Genomic DNA, 19143 nt, shown 5'->3' on the forward strand with positions numbered 1-19143 from the left:
ACTCATTTCTCCGCCGGGCGCTGCGCCCGTGCCTGACCCACCCTCCCTCGCCGACGAGCGCTCTCGTGTTTTTGACGTGAACAGGCGCATCTATCGAGTTTGGAAAGGACGTAATGAAGACCTTTCGCGCTTTCGGCCCCCGAAGTGGCGGGACGTGCTTTTCGGTGGAGCGTTTGTCAAACATTCGTTTCAAAGCGCGAAGCGAGGTGAGAGGGCGATAGGGGCGTAGAGCCGAAGGGAGAGAAACCATTGAGAATTGAATTCGAGTCGGTCATTTTGAAAATAAAAAAAAAAAGAGAGAGAGAGAGAGAGAGAGAGAGAGAGAGAGAGAGAGAGAGAGAGAGAGAGAGAGTTTTGCTCAAACATGTAACTTCTAAATTTCTTGAAAATTTTATTCGAAAAATAGAGCACGTGAATTCTCAAATAATATCTTTGTTTTACTTATGCAGAGCGAATTATGTACTCTGAATCATCGAGTGAATATTTTCACTCGAAATTAAAGAGTGAAACCGACATATTCTACTGTTAGAAAAACATTCACTTTAATCGATTGAAACATCCGCTCGTATGGGATTGGAATCCACTCTAAGCTTGAATGGAACATTCACTCCTGCGATTTGGAGTCTCGATATTTGTGTTATCACATCAAGTGAAAATACTATCACTTTTCACTCGTTTTAAGTGAGATTTCACTTCAAGAAACTTAGAAAGCATGCACAGACAGCAAAGAAAACCACTGCACTCCGCTCTTCCAGAATACTATAGTTTTTATAATTAGTTTGTGTGCAAGGACGAAAGGTAGCGTTAATATTTTGTTGAGCCTACCATATTTAGTCAAGTGATATTCTTAGTGCACTGAGAGAAAAAAATGATTGATCTAATTAAAATTATAGTTATTTTTGGCGCCAACCATTTTTTTTATAGTTTTAACACGAAAATGATAATACTAAATATATAAGATTAGCATATAAGATAATTATCAATAAAATTATAGTACAGCTCACTAAAAAAATATGATTTTTTTACTATAACTTATAGTAATTATTACTCTATATAATTATATAATTGCAAATATGAAAAGTGTTTTTCTCCGGCGTGTTTTCCGCGCGCGAATTGCCGCACGACGCAAAGTAAAAATGTCCACGCGGGATACGATTCAATAATTTCACCAACTAAACTTGTCCGAGGACAAACCGGCGTCTCACACGAAGGGAACTACTTCTCGAGGAAACTAACGAGCATTCGCGATTGCTGAATGAATGAATATCGAACGGCGAAGCGAATGACGCGAACCGCCGATCAATAACGCACTTGGAAATCGTGCTATTTCTAATCTCTTGGAATTTCTTACACGTACCTCTGTAATAGACACGGTTGTCCATTCGCAAAGTGCAGCCGTGCGCAAACTCGTTGGAGCGCGTCGATTGGAGTAATCGCTGCATTCTTTGTGCCCGCAGTCCGAGCTCGCGATTCCGTTTTCGCTATCGCCGCGCCGTAATCGTTTCTTTACTGTTTGTTTGCGGGACCGCGTGTAAATGTTTATAGAGTATCGATTATCTGCCGTATTTCTCGTATCCTGGCGCGCGACACGTGGCCAGCTCGGCCGTTATTCCTTCGCGTTCGCCCCTAATCGCGGCCGGATCTCGCGTCTTCGAGTAGCAGATAGCACACGTATCTATCCATCCGCGTTTCTGCCTGGCTGAGAATACCGCGGCGCAGCGCTATTTCATTGGCCGCGGTAACGCGGACGTTTATGACCGCGTCATTAGTCTTTATACTTGGCGTCCCGCGACGTCCCGAGATCTATCGCTATTTTGTATTCGAATCCGCGTCCCGCTCGAGAGACTACGCCTATCTATCTCTAGCGCCCGGCAACCTATTTATGAGCGCATATACGCGTATACGAGGTCCGCCTCGCACACAGTCTATGCTCACTTTATTCCGCCATGTGGATGGAAGCGCGAAGGGAAACGCGCTTACACCCTGGCCGAGGGTAAACTCGTAAAACTTTAACTCCGCCAGAGAGTCGCGCTCGGACCACACAGAACGACGACGACGGGATTCAAAGGACCACGCATACATACGCCGGGTAATACAATGGGCGATCGATATAAGCCATTCCACGGAGTGGAGTGTGTAAACGAGTCTGATCGGTGACTTCCCGTACCACCTCGTGCAACGACGTCGTGCACTGCACGAGGCTCTGCCAACCTCCTGCGTCGGAGTAACCATGATTACACAGGATGTCATCGATCGACCGTGCCTTCCTTTAACCGCACGGACCTGTCACTCCCGCGTAGCGCGCGTCTCAGTCCCTCTTCTCGATACTTATTTGCGCATCTCCTCGCTCGCTTCTGCCATATTTACAGTTATAGGAAAGCGCGGTTGGTCATGGACACCCTGTGTACAGCCTGATCCAAGTGTATATAATGCGACAGGCTATAGACATACGAGCCGCTGCAGGAGTCACCATGGACCACGGAGAACAGACGGCGGCGGACGCGACAGCGAACGGAGGTTGGCAAGGTCGACGACCTCGCCTACGACTCGGTACCGGCCAGCTACTCCTTTACGCCAGGATCGAGGCACCGGGACTGACGTTGCAAAAACGATCGCGATAGTGTCGCGAATGATCGATTTATCCTCTCCGCTTTTCCTCCGCGACATGCGCCGTGCTTGGCGCCCCGATAAGAACGTGCTTAGATGCGAGAAAGATAGAATGGTGTATATCGCACACACACGGCGATCGATCCCGACACGCTCGGCATATCTTGTGCATTGGCCTTAAATCGCGTGAGAGTGAGGTCCCCGAAAATGATGCGTGCGCTAATTTTTATCGGCCGCAGTTATGCAAGAATGACACAACCCATGTGAAGTACGTTTCGAGAAAAATAGAGAAAATTTTGACACGTGATTCAAACAGTATAGGGAGCACTGAGGTTCTTCACAGTCGTTCAACAAGTCGAACGTGATCAATTCTTTTCCTTAAGGATATCCATTAACAAACTTAATTCTTAAAAAAGGATAAAGCAGACGCGACGAGTAAAACATGAGGCACAACTAGTAGAAAATGAAAAATGCCTTTAATTAATTTTAATTAATTTTAGACGCCATTAATTTCACATACTACTGCATAACGCTTGGATCTTTTTGTAGAAAGATGTGTGTACTATTTACTGATAAAACAAGACTTTAAAAATCATAATTTTGTTCGATCATTTTGACATAACTATGAGCAATTAAGACTTTTCAAATTGACACGACGCGACAACGCCAGGAATTTCTGAACACTTTCACTGGGGGCAAGACAGGATTTCAAGGTTGTCTACGAACCCATTCCCAAAATCGTTTCTCTCGAACGGTCGATAAGAACACCTCATGTAACAAATGAAGAAACGATGCAATCTTCAAAAATGCAACTACACGACACTACGTTAGCATTCCTCTTTCCGCGTCTCCTTTGTCTTTCCGTGTCCGTCATCGTGACAGCTCGCTTTCTCGTCTATGAATAGATAGCGGCATAAAGGAGGACACGAGACGAGAGGGAATAGAGGCGGACCCACGTGGTTAAGCGACGGCACATGCGTGTCTACCTACCTATTCCGAGTGCAACGCGTGACGGAGAGAGCCTTTCGATACCTTCTCCGTCGTTTATTTACACAGGCGCATCGATCGATCCATCAACACGGCTCCAAATCGATGTCCGATAATTCACTAAATGAGAGAGCCATTAACCACGTTAGGGATTTCTCGGAGCAAACGGGAACTCAGCGAGAGCAAATGCACGGCCGATAATTAAATATGAGAGGGCAGTTAGTCGTATAATAATAAATAAATAAATTCGCGATTCGAGAAATTATATAAATCAGGATACATCAAAAAGGTAATATTTTCTTCATTGACCGCGCACTGAAAAAGATTTAATTATTTTTGCATTTGGAGCCGAGATACTTGGTACGTACGATTTGATTGGCATTACCACTCTTTTACTTGTGCAAAGTAGCATGTGTATTAGTGAAAACACACGAGCGGCAATTAAATCTTTTTGTTGCAATTGTCAGACGCTTGGTTGATGCCATTTTAGCCAAATTCTGATCCGACGTACCAAATTTTCGTTTCGACAGCAAAATCCTTTTCTCAATGCATGCACTGAGAAAAAATATTCGAAAATTTATTGACGAGATACAAAATTTATCTCTATGAAATAACAAGTCTGTTTTTGTGAAATAAGATGTTTTTCTGTGAGAAAAGCTTTGCATTACGCAAATAAATTTTATTTTTTTCCTCAACGCGGTCTGCAAATACAAATTGATCTTGAGTGAGATTGCAAATAAAATACGACGTAAACTTTGCCGAGTGTTCGCCCTACGAAAAGAAACAAACAAATCGGCTCGTTTTTTTCGCAAGAAGAAGAGACCCGACGGAGTTCCGTGTTTTTCTTGCACATCCTTCCTTCCTACGTAAGATATTCCGGACGACGTCGCGGTGGTCTTCGTAGGGTGAGCCTTTTAAAAGACCTGTGCAATAATACACGAACGCTACAGTGGTCCCGAAACTTTTAAAAGGCACGTCCCCTTCGAATATTAATATCTCGCCTTGGTGCACGCTTCTACGCCTCTACAATTATCGGGGAGATAAACGGCGTCGACCGAATAAAAAGGACTTTTAATTATAATCAAATGTTACCTCTGAGTGGATACCTCGCATTACGAGCGACGCTTAATGTATTATCGCGTTTTGCGTTCCGAAATACTTATTAAAGGGGATGCAGACGTGGATGACGAATTAGAAAAATGACGATAACATAAAGATGATCATCATTAACACAATTATACACTATCCTTTTCATATGTCTTGTACAGATTTTATATAAATGTGTGCTAATTGTTTTACCATGTTAATAGAAAGCATAATCACACATATATAGAAACCTTCCTGTAAACTTTTCGCATATTTTTGAGCTTCTCAAATTCTCATATTCAGTTTGTAAAGATATAGAAACGTTTTTAGAGATTTATCTGAGCACAGAAAGAAAGAGAGAGAGAGAGAGAGAGAGAGAGAGAGAAAGAGAGAGAACAAGTATATGTTTGGAATGGTACAAGCTGCAAAACTTTTACATAAATATTTACGCCAACTGACAGCTCGAGATTTTTTTATCCTTTCTATCACATATTGAGCAATGCTCCAATGTATTATTGCACGTACTTTCAATGTATAAAAGTACTTGTAATTCTGAACAACCAATTCCTGTCAAATTAATATGACGTAAGCTTTGTAGAGAAAAGTCAATATTTTATCGATAAAGTATGGCGTATCTCCTTAATAACATCATGACAAAAGTAGAGCGACTCGAGACGATCTATATTTTGCCAATTGATCCTAGCTCCACTCAGAGCTAAGCGTTTAATCCAAGGCGCGCGTCTTTGGACTCGAGTGGTCGAAAGCGTATCGATAACTCGAGTGCCAGATGTAACGCGTCTGTTAAGCCAAAAAATGCAGTGCACCATTGAGGAGAGACTCTAGATAGGGCTCAATACTGCGCCATCGCAGAGATCTGTTTTGTTTCTCTTTATCGAGTGCCACAATCATATTCCCACAGATAGGCGATCGCGCTTTTTGTACAATAAAAGTAATAAGCGACATCCGGGCATAAATAAGCGTGCAAACTGTAATATATTTCGCGTGCGTACGCACACATGTGGACGAGTGTTTGCACATCTTTGTAATGACAGAGGCGGCGGGATTAGTCCGGGAGAAAATAACTCAGCCGCGCGCAGGTCTCCGTAGTCGGGCATTAACGATTAAAAAGAAAAAAATGAAAATTCCATCCCGATCCGGTCACGGGTATTAACTCAACAAGCGAAAAACACAAAGTTATGCGTATAAGTGCGCCGTTAGATCCCGCAAGTTAACGCAAGCGACATTGCGTTTACCTCTAATTTGTTTCCACAATCTCTCGGAGCGACGTCTGTCAATAACGGAGAAATCACAATTATACGTTGCGCCAATTATAGCCGGTAGAAGACAACCGATCCGGAACCGGATTAACTCAAGTTGGAAAACTCGAGCAATTATAAAATCCAGCGTCACGCTAGATTAAAAAGTTTTAAAATAAATAAAAAAGAAGAAAGCACTCTCGCAGCTGTTACTCACGTGCGTGTGAAACGTGCCGAAGAATTGCGAAACAAACATTAAGTCAGACGTTAATTGATTAAAATTTTCTTTGTCTAAAATAATCGACAAGTCAGTAATTAGAATTAACCCTCACAGTCTGGGAAGTCACTATAATGGCAGAGCGGCAATTTCGTAAAATATAACTACAATCATTATTATTGTCATTATATATTATTATCTACCCTTTATATAAATTACGATACAAAAATTTTTTTTAATATATAAAAATAAAATTCTTTAAATAAAATACTTTTAAAAAATAGATACGCGGATATATATATATATATATATCATCATAAGGGTTTTTAATATTTTACAAATGTACTACAATTTTAATTGTATTTTACAAATGTTTTACAATTTTAATAATGTATTTTGAAATTTATGCAAATAATAACAGATATTTAATTTTATATTTAGATTTTGTCATTTAGATTTAATGAGACCGATTATACAGTGATTAATCATTAATTTTATCAATCAAAAATTATTCGTGATTGTATATATCGTGATTGATTGACTTTGATTGTTGATTTACCGATTATTTTAGTCAGAGAAATTTTTCACCGATTAATGCCCGATACTGACGCGGACTATTTGAGAATCGAATTGTGATTTTGACAAAGACGAAAGAGGGAGGAAGACATACAAAGAGAGAGAGAGAGAGAGAGAGAGAGAGAGTCGACAGCCGATTTCGTTGCCCAAGTGCACGTTAAGTGCCATTACGTTAATAACGTTATCGCGCATAACGGACGCACTTTTTTTTTATTTTTCACCGGTACCGCGCGCGCGGATCGAGCGGTATTCTCGAGAGCTCGAATCCCTCGAGACGCTCGAACGAATTCTTCCGCGTGACAGCCGCGACATAATAATTACACCGCTCAACCTCGATAGGATCTGTCGTTAGAAGACGCCGTGGCTTCTCGCTCTCCTCCTGGCGGACAATTCGGCGGTCGGGTCGCATTAACGTCACCAATACCGTCTCATGAATCATGTCCGCTCGAGCAGACGAAGATTACACGAACTTCCGCCGCCTGCGTCAATTCGCACGGAGTCTAGCGTCGCCGTTCGCAAAATGCGCGCGTCCCAGAATCTGCGACCTTAATCCCGACGGAAACGTCTTGGACCAACTCTTTCTCGGAGCGTAACCTTTCCCCTACCCTCCCCTTTGCCCGCACACCGAAAAAAGACACCGATGAACTTTTGACAAGGTACAAGGGATTCAGGAAATTTTGCGGAGAAACGATGTTTCCTCGGTTACCGTCCTCGATTACCATCCGCCGTTCTCGCCGTTACCGTATCGTCAATACGGTAAACGGCAGCGGTCGATCGCACTCGCACGGCGATTATGTGGGTGTCCGATGTCGCGCGTCCCGGGTGTGGGCATCGGCACGAAACGACGCTTTATCGTAATATAAACGAGAGGTGCTTTCGCAAGCGGTGACGAACGGCGAGGGAGGATGAAAAGGAGGGAACTCTCTCGAGACGGTGGGTGGCACTGTCCACGGCTCCAAACAAGCCGGTTTTCACAATAGACAGAAAGAACTCCCGTGTGGAAAGTCGCGCTTGCGCGCGCCGCTCGGACGTCTTCCGTTGGCTGCCTCTCGGAAGCAGGCTCCGCGGACCAAAAATACCTGCGACGTGTACGCGAGAGGAAAGAACGGAGAAAGGCAGAAAAACAAGAAGAAGAAGAGAAGGCAAGAGGAGCAGAAGACAGGAAGAGGAGAGACGAGAGAGGAGTACGCGAGAGATCCGAGACACGACGAGAGTGGAGGGGCCGGTTTGCACGCGAGACACACGCGAACGCACGCCCACGCGCGCGCAAACCTACGGAGAGATACTATACGGCGTCGATGGCTCGCGCAAATCGCCGTTCGCAGTTGCGAACGCGTTCGACAGCCTCGCGCGCAAACTTCTCCGCCGCTTGCGGACGTTAAGGAAGCGGCAAATTACTTTTTCGAGCCAGAAAAGGCAACGGTATTCGGGAATTTATATAAAGAAAACTACCAAGGGAATATGTTCGAGTTTTGTACATGCGATAAAGTAATATATTTGCATCACAAAAAGTCACTTTCAATTATTATTGTGCGGAAATAACGTCACAGCAGCTATTGCCTGCAACTCTTGCACGCCTCCCTGTTCTGCGATTTACGTTTGCATACAATGGCCCAATCGAGAAAAAATGTAAAAAGATTTCTTGTGAAACAGTGTTGTATAGTTATAGCCCCTTAGGCCAGAATTTTTATTTTTGTTTTAGTATTTTTTTATAAAATAAAACAAGAAACAAAGGACGAATTTTAACAAGATCTTCTTTGAAATGAGCTAAAGATTTAATTGTTTGAATTTTCTACATAAAAAATAATTGCAAATTATCTCTTAATGCAAATATATTACTTAATTGCAATCTTTAAACACATTCCCAGATATTGTTACTTTTTAAGCTGAAAAAATAATTAACCCTCTTAACACGAACGCATTGCTGGCGAAGTTGTTTGAAAACTTTTGCACCAGAGAAATTAAAATTGACATAATGATTCAACTAAAAAAATTAAGAAATAGAGTTTAGTAATATAATGAATTGGAAAAAATAAAAGTGAAATCTTCTCGGTATTCGTTTTTTCTCTCAGGGAGATAATTCCATACATCGAACGTTCCACTTCGCGCAAAATAATCCGTGAGACACGTCCGCGGAAAGGCGCGTAGCGAATTAAGATTTCTAAGTGATTTTAGCGACGCGCGGCGTCCCAAAGAGATAATCCGCTAAGAAAGACGCACTGTCGCTTTCACTCGCTGTGAAATCAGTCTGTCAAAGCACGAGCGCGCGTTAACGTCGAAAGAACCGCATAAATCGAAGATTCATCGGCTCCGCGCGGCGGCGGGATGATTTAGCGCGCGTATGCTATTCGTTACCGATGCCAATCCGTTACCAACGAGCCGGGGATCGTTACTTGGTGGAGATAAATCGCCTCGGCGACTCGCGACATAATAAATTGCCGGTGGAGAGGGAGGATCTCCCGTATACGGCGGCTGATTCAATTCGCGTCGCCGGGGGATTGCGGGTTGTTTTCGAGACGGGGAGGAAATCCACGCCGCGTTGAGAACAATGTCTGTGAGAGTCGATTAATATGGACCGGCAGCTATTCCGCACCGCCACCGGAAGCGTTGGGGATGCAATCGGCGAGGATGTCTCGTCGCACGTGACCGGGAAGAAATCCATCTGGCCGGAACACTGGCGAGTGGCAGCGGGGAGCCGCGATTGGTTCTGCGTTAGGCAAGAAACATAAAGACCGAAATTTTAGCGAGTGTTTCTTCCCTTGTCCAGCCGTATTTTTAATAGTATTAAGAAGGCTGACAGAGTATAAAAGTCGCTCGATGACTTGGTACACATTGCGTGCACGGCCACCGTCGGAGCGTTAACCGTCGAACAAAGGACCGACTATAAACCAGCGCGACTATAAAGCAAGCCTGCCAAGCGGAACGCGTCAAATTCGCGACCGCGTCTGAAATAACACGTAGGGAGAAGGCTGAAAGCGTACAAGTCGTTATAGCGACGAGGGAGAACGATGAATTTGGGTTAACTAAGTCATTAATTCGCTTCAAACGAAGCTTCTATCTCTGTTTTTTTCTCTTTGTAATTTCCTCTTTAAAAAATCCATCCGTCTTTTATTATTACTTAAGGTGAAAGCATCAATGCCCGGACACGCATTTAATCCTTGTTCTTTAAACACGAATATTTAAACTTTCACCATAAAATATGTATATATGCATTGAATGGACAGGATGTCTGACGCAAAGTGTCCAATACTTCGTGTACATGTAGATTAAGTCAAAATGAACGTAAAACACATAAATTATTCGCCAATCTTCTTGAATTAATAACTCAAAATTTTACATGATTATTTACAAGAGAGTAGAAGATCTTTTTGTTTGTTTTGATCTAATTCAATGAGAAATTCAAATAAATATGTGAATTAAACCGACTGAAAATCGAGGTAATCGAGGTTGATAGAAGTATGTAACAAATAGTAACGACCATATAATCCCAACATTTGTCTGGTGCAGCTTCAGCCGCGGAATTTTAATGGATTACACCGAGACAGACCCGGATTTCATATTTCTGACATGAGTTTCTTAAAGTAGCGGGCATGATAAATAGAAGTGAGACACTGTCAGCTTCGCGTAGCAATTTGTCATTAATCAGCGCTCGGACGACGACAAGCCGGTAGAAAAACGCGTGCGCGAACGGTGTTCCCCTTGCAGTCTTGAGAAACGCATAGGTATAGTGACGATACGCTCGCAGGTCGCGAGGAGCGCGTGATTAATCGCGTTCGCGGTATCGTCGGTTCCGATCTACGCACATGTACGCACACGGTCTCACACGGTGCGACGTGCACAGGCATAATTAGGTAAAGCGATAATTGGCAGCGAAGCCAAGGAGAGGACCGAGGACCTTGATCTCGCTGGAGGTTTTGCCCGTCCGATTTCTCTACCCCCGGGGCCGGCCGGCCGGATTGTTAACCCTACCTCGCAGATATAATATTTTGACTGGGCCCCGTAGGCGTGCGGGAGTGTGCGCCAACGCTATAATCACGCGCTCGATTAATTCCAACGTCGACGCGACGGATGCACAGGCGCGTCCGCCAAATATGATATGCACAACGCGTGACCACTACGGACGATTAAGCGGGTGAAATTGTTTGTTTGTCGCCCGAGTAATTGACTCGATTATTCTGAGACACGGAGCGTTCCGTGAGAATTTGTAGACTACGTTCGATGTTTTTGCTTCAATTGAAAAGAAAAGGATTTTGCTGTCGAAAGGGAAATTTGATATATCGAACGATAATTTGGTTAAAACAGGGTCAATCGAGCGTTTGGTAAGTGCAATCAAAAAATTTCATTGCCGCCTATATGTTTTGCTTTCTCACTAATATACGTCCCACCTGACGCAAGTAAAAAACACGTAATGTGAATCAAATCGTAAGTATCAAATATTTTAGTTTTAAATGGAAAAATAATTTTTTCAGTGCGACACTGAAAAAGAAGCCTTGTAATAGTTGACAAATATATCCGGTTGATCATTGCAGTACAATATTTGGTAATCACTATTAATTAGTATCATTAATATGTATAGTAATAGTTATCAGTCGTTTCTGATAATAATTATAAAATAATTAATAAAACAAATTCCTTATTTAGTTGAACTAATTGAATACTTTGGTAAGCAATAATAAATAAATTACCACATTACCAAATAATTTGATAATTATTACTAAATAGTTTGAATTACCAAATTATTGAATTACCAAATTACCACATTACCGAAATATTTGGAATTAATTCATTTTATATATTTATCACACAATATGGTAGTATTACTAAACAATAATGTTTTATACATACATATCACATAAATTGGTAATAGTTATTCACCCGGACGTCTAGTTGAAACTATTTCACCAAAACACTTAACCATTATTATCCTGGCTTGACAGTTTATTACCGAACCTTTTTTCAGTGTAAGGTCGTTTGATATTATCTTAACTAAAATGATATAAAAAACTGAGGGATGGTTGAAACGCGTTTCTAGAGATAGAAATAGTAGTCACGATGATATATAGGTGTTTTCGTTCCATCAACTATAATGATTCGTTCAAGCTTCCTAATGAAACTTGACAGTCTTAGCGATTGAACTCGTAACCCAGGGATGATCGGTCGACGTATATTTCGATATGGCAGGAAGAGAAACTCGGTGTATCGATCGAAATCTCGAGGATACAAATTGCACACGCTTAGGAGGGAACATTCGATGCATATTCGCGCGTCGGTGTGTTCAACTCGGACCACTTTCGCGGAGGGCGAAATTTATTCTCGGTGTGCCGCGCAAAAGTGCCTATAAATATCGGGAGGGAGCCGTCGGCGTATCCCTGAGCTCGCCTTTTTGCTTCCATCTTTACTGTGCGGATCGTCGTTCCACACGGGTCCCGAAAACGTATTTATCCCCCAGCCGTGCAAGGAGGAACGAACCGCACCGGACGATGCATCGGAAAGTGGCTGGAAAGGAGACTTGCCGTTCAAATGAGGATAGGGGAGACCGGGTCTAAAAGTTACATGGGTCAGTTGTCACAAACCTTACATCTCACGTTCATATAATGCATAAAAGAGCATATTCTTTTCTACAATATACTGAGAGAAAAAAATGTCTAAAAATTAGTAAATAATTTTGGTAAGTACTAACACAGGATATTTATTTATATCTAAATAGAATAAATAATTACTTTTATTTAAATATAATAAATAATTACTTTCATAAAAAACTACGGTTTCCTTTCTAAGGTTTAAGGTTTTGAGATTTTAAAAAAATGTATATCTTCTTATTTGAAAAATATTTTATATTAATATAAGTAAATATGCTTTGTGTGTGTTAATATCCATCAAATAAATATTTGGTAAAAAAATATTTATATAAAAAACATTTTATAAAAAAAAATATTAAAAAAATATTTACTATTTTTTAGATATTTTTTCTCTCAATATATAAATTGTTTGTATTGCGTTAGTTAAATGTTGCTACAAAATGACTTATAATAGAAACAATAATGTGGTATTTATAAGCGCTTTCTCAAAATTGGGCGCGGTGAGTAAATGTTTTTTTGTGTCCTTACTTTTATTAATCCGTTGGTTTTGGAATTTCTGCTAGCAATCTCTCTTTAGTTGCAAAAAATGTTATGAGTTTAGCTCATTTTTCTTGTATTTAATTAACAGTTACTGCAACATAATTTATAAATATCATCTCTTTTATTCTAAATAATCGTCCGAGTTAAGTTGACTCAAATAAAGTGGAATTAATTGTCACGTATTTCGAGTCTGTCACGTAGCTACGACGTGACTTACGCAAAAGCATGCAAGCATACACAATAATGTGTTGTGTTGTATATAGAGTCTGCGTGAGATCCTGTAAAAAGCTCAAAGTTATTGTTTTACGTTTACGAGAATTATTATATTCCTAATTCAATGATTATTGTACTTGACCACAAGATTTTACTAATTGATAAAGCAATTAATAAAACCTCGAAACAGAGATAATTTTTCCTTTTTCCTTTATATGAAGGACATGTGACAATTAACCCTAGATACGGGGTGGATAGTCACATTTGCACGAATTTTGTCTGAAAAATATCGCATACAATTTTTTTTCACCAGTATATAAAGAGCGTGACAACTGGACCCGATCTTCCCTACTTCTCTCGACTTGGCGATTTGACGCGGCGAGTCGTCACGGTTCTCTGGCGTTCTCGCGGTTTGCCACTCGAATAAACCCGCGGATAGATATTCGCGTCGCGTAACTCCATAGACTCGCCGCGACGTCGTAAATCTCGACGATTGTCCGCCTTTTCTTATATTTAAGTTATCTCCGTTGAGATGCCCACTCTTGAATCTCTCGCGTAAACCCCACGTATCGTTCCGGCCGGTTCCGACCGCGGATAAGCCGACGGATAATCAATCTTCGCTGCTGTGTGCAGCTGATTAAACTTCGCTGGAAACTTACCTCGCGTTATATCGAACACGCTCGACGACGGCACGTAATTGATTCATGATCGCGGTCGCACGATATTAGTTGTGGCATAAGTTACAGGGGAGCTCTTCCGGATGCGGATCAAGTTATTAATAAACAAATGATATACACGGCCGTTCGCGGGAGATCCTGAATGCCGTCTCTCGCGCGCGTGCTCCATTAAATAAATGTATTTTTCCCGAGCGCGAGCAAGCGACGGAATGCGACATAAGCGACGTAATTTTTCGACACTGTATCTCAGCCGGCTGTGCGTATTTTGAGTTCTCTTTCTCTCGCCTCGACGGATAAATAGATTCCTCTATCCCTCCGTAGCGCTCTGTAGCGCGGGGTGTGGCAGTCGACTCTCGGCGAACGCTTCGTTTGCGTTAACTTCAACGCGATTTATCTTACCCACGGCGAGTAGGCTGGAAATACGGCGAGAGCACCGTCGCGGTGTGCGTGCCGCGGCGTGCACGTGTACATATACGCGCCGTCGTCGGTGCGTGTGCGCCAAGTTTTATGGGAGCGAGTCGCCAAACATGGTAACATGCCCGCGACTCACCTCTCGCCAGCAGAATCTCCCTCCGGCTCGTTCTTGAGAGAAACGTGCGCGAGTCCGCGTGATCGTGGACCAGCGGACAGATCGCACCCGTGAAGCTTCCGCGATTACTGAAACGCGCCCAGTTTACGCCGTGATACAAGACAGTGGCTCATAGAGTTGCTCATAGAGCTCTTCAAACTCCTCTTCTCGCGACAACGAATTCATTCATCGAAAAAAATATCATCTCATTAGCGGTGTATCATTAGAGATTCTCTTCTAAAATCAAAAGAAAAATATTCTAACATCTAATAAAATAAAATAAACTGCAAGATATTTTATTTCCTGTGTAATCCTATATTCTGAACAAAAACTTTTACCAAATTAATATTCCTTTCATAATAAAGAGGAAAAATGTGCTTAGAACATTTTTCTCTAGGTTTTAAGAAGATTCTTTTGAGGTCATATATAAGAGGATTTCGCTAAAGATGAGATTATATTTTTTGGATGTTAGTTTTAATCCGTTATTGGAAAGGTGGAATTTAATAGATTTTTTTTTCATTTTTTATTGTATTTTTATAATTTTTCAAACTTTATGATCTCCCATGATTTTGTGGAATATTGAAATTTAATAACAGTTAATAAAAAAAAATTCTGAAGATAACAAAGATTTAAGAAAAACGGAATGGAATGCATACACAGAGAGAACAATTTATTGAATAAATAAAAAAATGTTTCTTTGGAATAGTCCAAATAAATTTTTTGGTTGACACAACAAAAATATTTCTTTGGAAGTAAGCCGGAAATAAATATTTTTGTTGCGCCAAATAAAATTTTGTTCGATTAATCAAAAAATTTGTTTGGACTATTCCAAAGAAGTGTTTATTTGATTCAACCAAATCATTCTCTCTGTGTAGGGTTTCTCAGACCTCACCTTTCCGACGACGCGTTATTTAATTTTATAAGTGATAATTAAAATTGTATGGAAATTATGCGGACAATTGAGGCATTATTTAGCTATTAGGCATGCTATTAGGGAAACACTTAATATTTAACTTAATTAGAAAATGATCGACATCCGGACTTCCTTAAGCGCGGCTACCTGCGTCGAGTTTCGAACAAATGCGAGTCTCTACAACGACGAGTTTTCCATTAGATGATTGCGCGATGCTAAAAGTTAGATAATGATATTTACGAGCTTGGCAGGATTAAGTATGAGATAAAATTCCACGGCACACTCGGATAACCAGAAAATATGTGCCGTGGCATGTAGAGGGTGTTCGTAATTTGTTCGAATGAGTGAGATAAGAAAAGAGGCACGTTCTCATACTTCCACTCTTACAGCGTTTCGGGGAGAAAGATGGCAGGAAGCTGGTGATCCAGTGAACAACGCCCCAAAAGCAATTTATGGATTCTTCGTGAAGCGATGGCTAGCATTACAAGCGAGCGAATCAAAGGATAAAGGACAAGACGAAGACAAAAATGGCATTTAAATGACAAAAACACGGATCATGAATGAGGAGGAACAATACGCAGCCACCCTTCGAGTTTGCTTTGTTTCGCGTCTTTCAATCGCCGTGATTAATTTGCACGCATCTCAGGGAATAAAATGTGTGTACCCGAGTAGAAATACAACTAGCCGCGGCTTGAATCAAAAGCTAGCTAGCATAGACCAAATTTTCTAGCTTGTTGCTGATTCGTTACTTCTTGATTACTCACGGAAATATAGAATGAGATTTATGGTTTAGCCATTGCATGTCAAGTATAACAGAGTAGATGATATTGTCTACTTTAAAATACACGATCTGGCTACTATATCGCCAGTAGCATTAAAAAGAATTAGGTAGCAAATAAAAATCGAAGTTACGTTAATTTCATAAAAATATCAAAGAAGCAGAACCGAGCGTAACATCATCGGCTAGCGACTACTTATAATTTTTCATCTCGCAACTGTAGTGTTGTTTGTTTAATCATCAGCTAACTTATTTATCTAGCCGCTAGGAGAAGTGAACGTTACATTACTGGCTGGCAGTGATGTCAGACACAGATTTACTATCTCGTGGCTGGACACCGACGAGGTTCAATTTCTACCCGGGGGGAATTGGCTGACGATAGAGCTCGCGATTTAGCGGCGCACACCTGCGCTGGCGCGCGCATCACGGTTATTAAAATATTATTACTTCGCCGGTGGTTTCGCACATGGGAAATCATACACACGTCGGGAGAGACGCGGCCGTGGGGCCCTGGCGAAGTTTCGCGCGTCGGAACGCGATGGAAACGTCGGAATGCGCGATCGTTTGACGACTGGTCGGAAAAACAGGTGGTTGGCGGATCGCTCGTTTGTTCTTCCTTTCTCTCCCTGCAGCGTCGCTGATAACAGGGCTATCTGTCGGGCATGACCTCCGTCTCGGAAACTCGCGGCGACGATTGCGTGCGGGGTCGAAGTTTTGATCTCGAATAAGAGATCCCCGCTCGTGGTGTGCAGGGGATCAATGGCCAAGGAACGCGAGCCGCGCGAGATATGAGATACAACTTTTGCGATTCCACGCGCGTCTACGTGGAACTTCATCGCGCGATAATGCGACGTTCCAGAAATCGAGCGCCCGAGTCGACTAATGGACACGGGAATAGCACGGTCTCTCTGGTTAGCTCTGCGTTTTAATCTCATCTATACGACACGATCGATGTGTGTAATGTATGTGTATACAGGAAGGGGAAGGGAGAATATATATATACTCGAGCAAAAATGTATCTAGTAGAACAGATTCCAAGACTAATAGCTAGATAGTAATTAGTAGATAAGTTTTCTAGCGAGTTACTAGCTCATGACTGGCTAAATATTCCTACTCAGTCTTTTGAGTGTCAGGACTATCTAGTAACTATACCAATTACATAGATAGTGGCTAGATGAAAAAGATTATACAGTAACGAAGTAGAACATCATCGGTAAATCCTGAATAGAAATTGGATATCAGAACTGTCTAGTAACTGTACCACTGATAGTTACAAGATATTTTCTTGTATCCAGCTACTAGATAATTTTTCTGGTACAGCCACTAGGAAAAGTGAGCATTACATTCCTAGCTAGTAGCGATGTAAGACCCAACTTTTCTGTGCCATTACTAGACAATTACTAGATTCAATTTTTGCTCGGGTATATTGAAGAAATTTCCAACTTATTGCATACACATTGAAGATAACAATATCGTTTTCTATTAGGTGGTAAACTTAGTTCCTGCGGTTTTTCCCATTTTCCCTCCTTTTCAATTTTTCCCATTGCATGTAGACGTTTGGAAACAGCCATCGGAGTAACATTTAATGCTGCAGACAATTCTTGGAGCATTTGAGTAGAGTTTTCGTCCAATAATACCTGCAAATCGGTGTTTTCAAACTTTTTCAGTTGGCCTGAGCGTTCTTTATCAATGACATCAGAATCACTACTCTTAAATCGCTAAAACCATACTTGGCATGTTCTTTCCGATGGAGCATAATTGCCATAAGCTTCGAAAAGCAATTTATGAGCTACAGCTGCAGTTTTTTTCAAGTCAAAGTAATGAAGCAGCACATGTCGAAAAAAACAACTTATCACGTTCCATATTTAATCAAAAGAAAAAATAGCACTGCTCGCTTAAATGAATCTCTTCGCACTGAATTTTATTGACAAATGTCTAACCTCTAAAATGCAGCCAGTTTCAGATGTCAAAATAAATTACACCTACAACTAACGTCATCTAACTGTGAGCCGCAGGAACTAAGTTCACCACCTAATACTTGGCGAACGCGGTTAGCAGATTCCTTCGCTTTAATTTGACGGTATTGTACTGCGTGCACGAGAGATTATTGAAATCTCGTAATGTGTACACAGTTACGTTGCCCAGAGGGTGATGAGATCGCACGAGATTGACGAAAAGCTGCCGGAGGGATCACGACGGGACCACTTTGTGAATATATAAACGGAAATTAACGGACCGCTTGTTCGACTATCAGGCGATTAAGCCGCGGCGTAAAATTGCTCCTAACACGCTTCTCCAATGCGTTTCTGCACGGGTGGAAATTGAAATCAGATTATGAAACAAAACAAGTTATACTAGCGCGTCTGCTCCGGTACAGGCGTGTGTTCTCGCGAGCCGGCAACTCGCGACCGAGGATGCGCGGTGCACCAGATTTTTGTCTGTCGCGTATCACGCTAATCCGACATGCATTTCACCCACATGGATTCTCCTCGTTTGAGCATCTCTTGTACACGATCTGCTATAATTCCCTTTCGCCACGTGTAAGCGTTGCGCCGATATCGGGCGACAGGGAGCGACTTCTCTGCACGGAGCGCGACGAGCGAAAAAAAAAAGGAGGACGACTCCTGATTTATGGTGGTAATAACCCGAGCGTCACGGTGGGGCGAACATCTGTTTGGATCCTATCTCTAAATTCCCGACACGGCCGTTCTCGGTGGCAGTCGCGGTAATAAGCGAATGTGATATTCGCGCGGCGAGCAAACCCAGAGACGGAAGAGAGTGCAAGCTTGTGGCTTAATTGAAAAACCATTAGAACTTTGGAATTCCAAGGAAAGCAATTAAAAAACAGAAACTCCCGATATGAATTTTTTTACGAGGTCGTCGACCGATATTTCCAAATTAATTGAATTTTTATTGACAGAAACCTGAATCGAGGTCAAAGAAGATGTGTTGTAATCGTGGAAGACGTAAAAGTATGCTGATAGCCTCCTATCAAGCTTCTTTTTTCTGTCATTAAAGATTCATCGTGAATTCGCTCAGAATTCTAGAAGGTGGCGCACCAAAGCGAGTGTACTTTAACGGGAACTTAAGCGGGGATTCAAATCCTGAAGAGTAAGTAAATGAGTGTGTGTGAGAGAGAGAGGGGG

The 19143-nt window shown here is 41.8% G+C and overlaps 1 protein-coding gene across 2 annotated transcripts in view; it reads right to left on the reverse strand.

Moving 5' to 3' along the window:
* Positions 1-19143, reverse strand: part of LOC116852058 (semaphorin-5B) — a 114452-nt gene that overhangs the window by 74741 nt on the left and 20568 nt on the right. The window lies entirely within an intron of this gene.

The sequence above is a fragment of the Odontomachus brunneus genome, unplaced genomic scaffold (assembly GCF_010583005.1).
Source record: "Odontomachus brunneus isolate Ranch 3 - 2012 unplaced genomic scaffold, Obru_v1 Obru_scaffold_200, whole genome shotgun sequence".
Taxonomy (NCBI): domain Eukaryota; kingdom Metazoa; phylum Arthropoda; class Insecta; order Hymenoptera; family Formicidae; genus Odontomachus; species Odontomachus brunneus.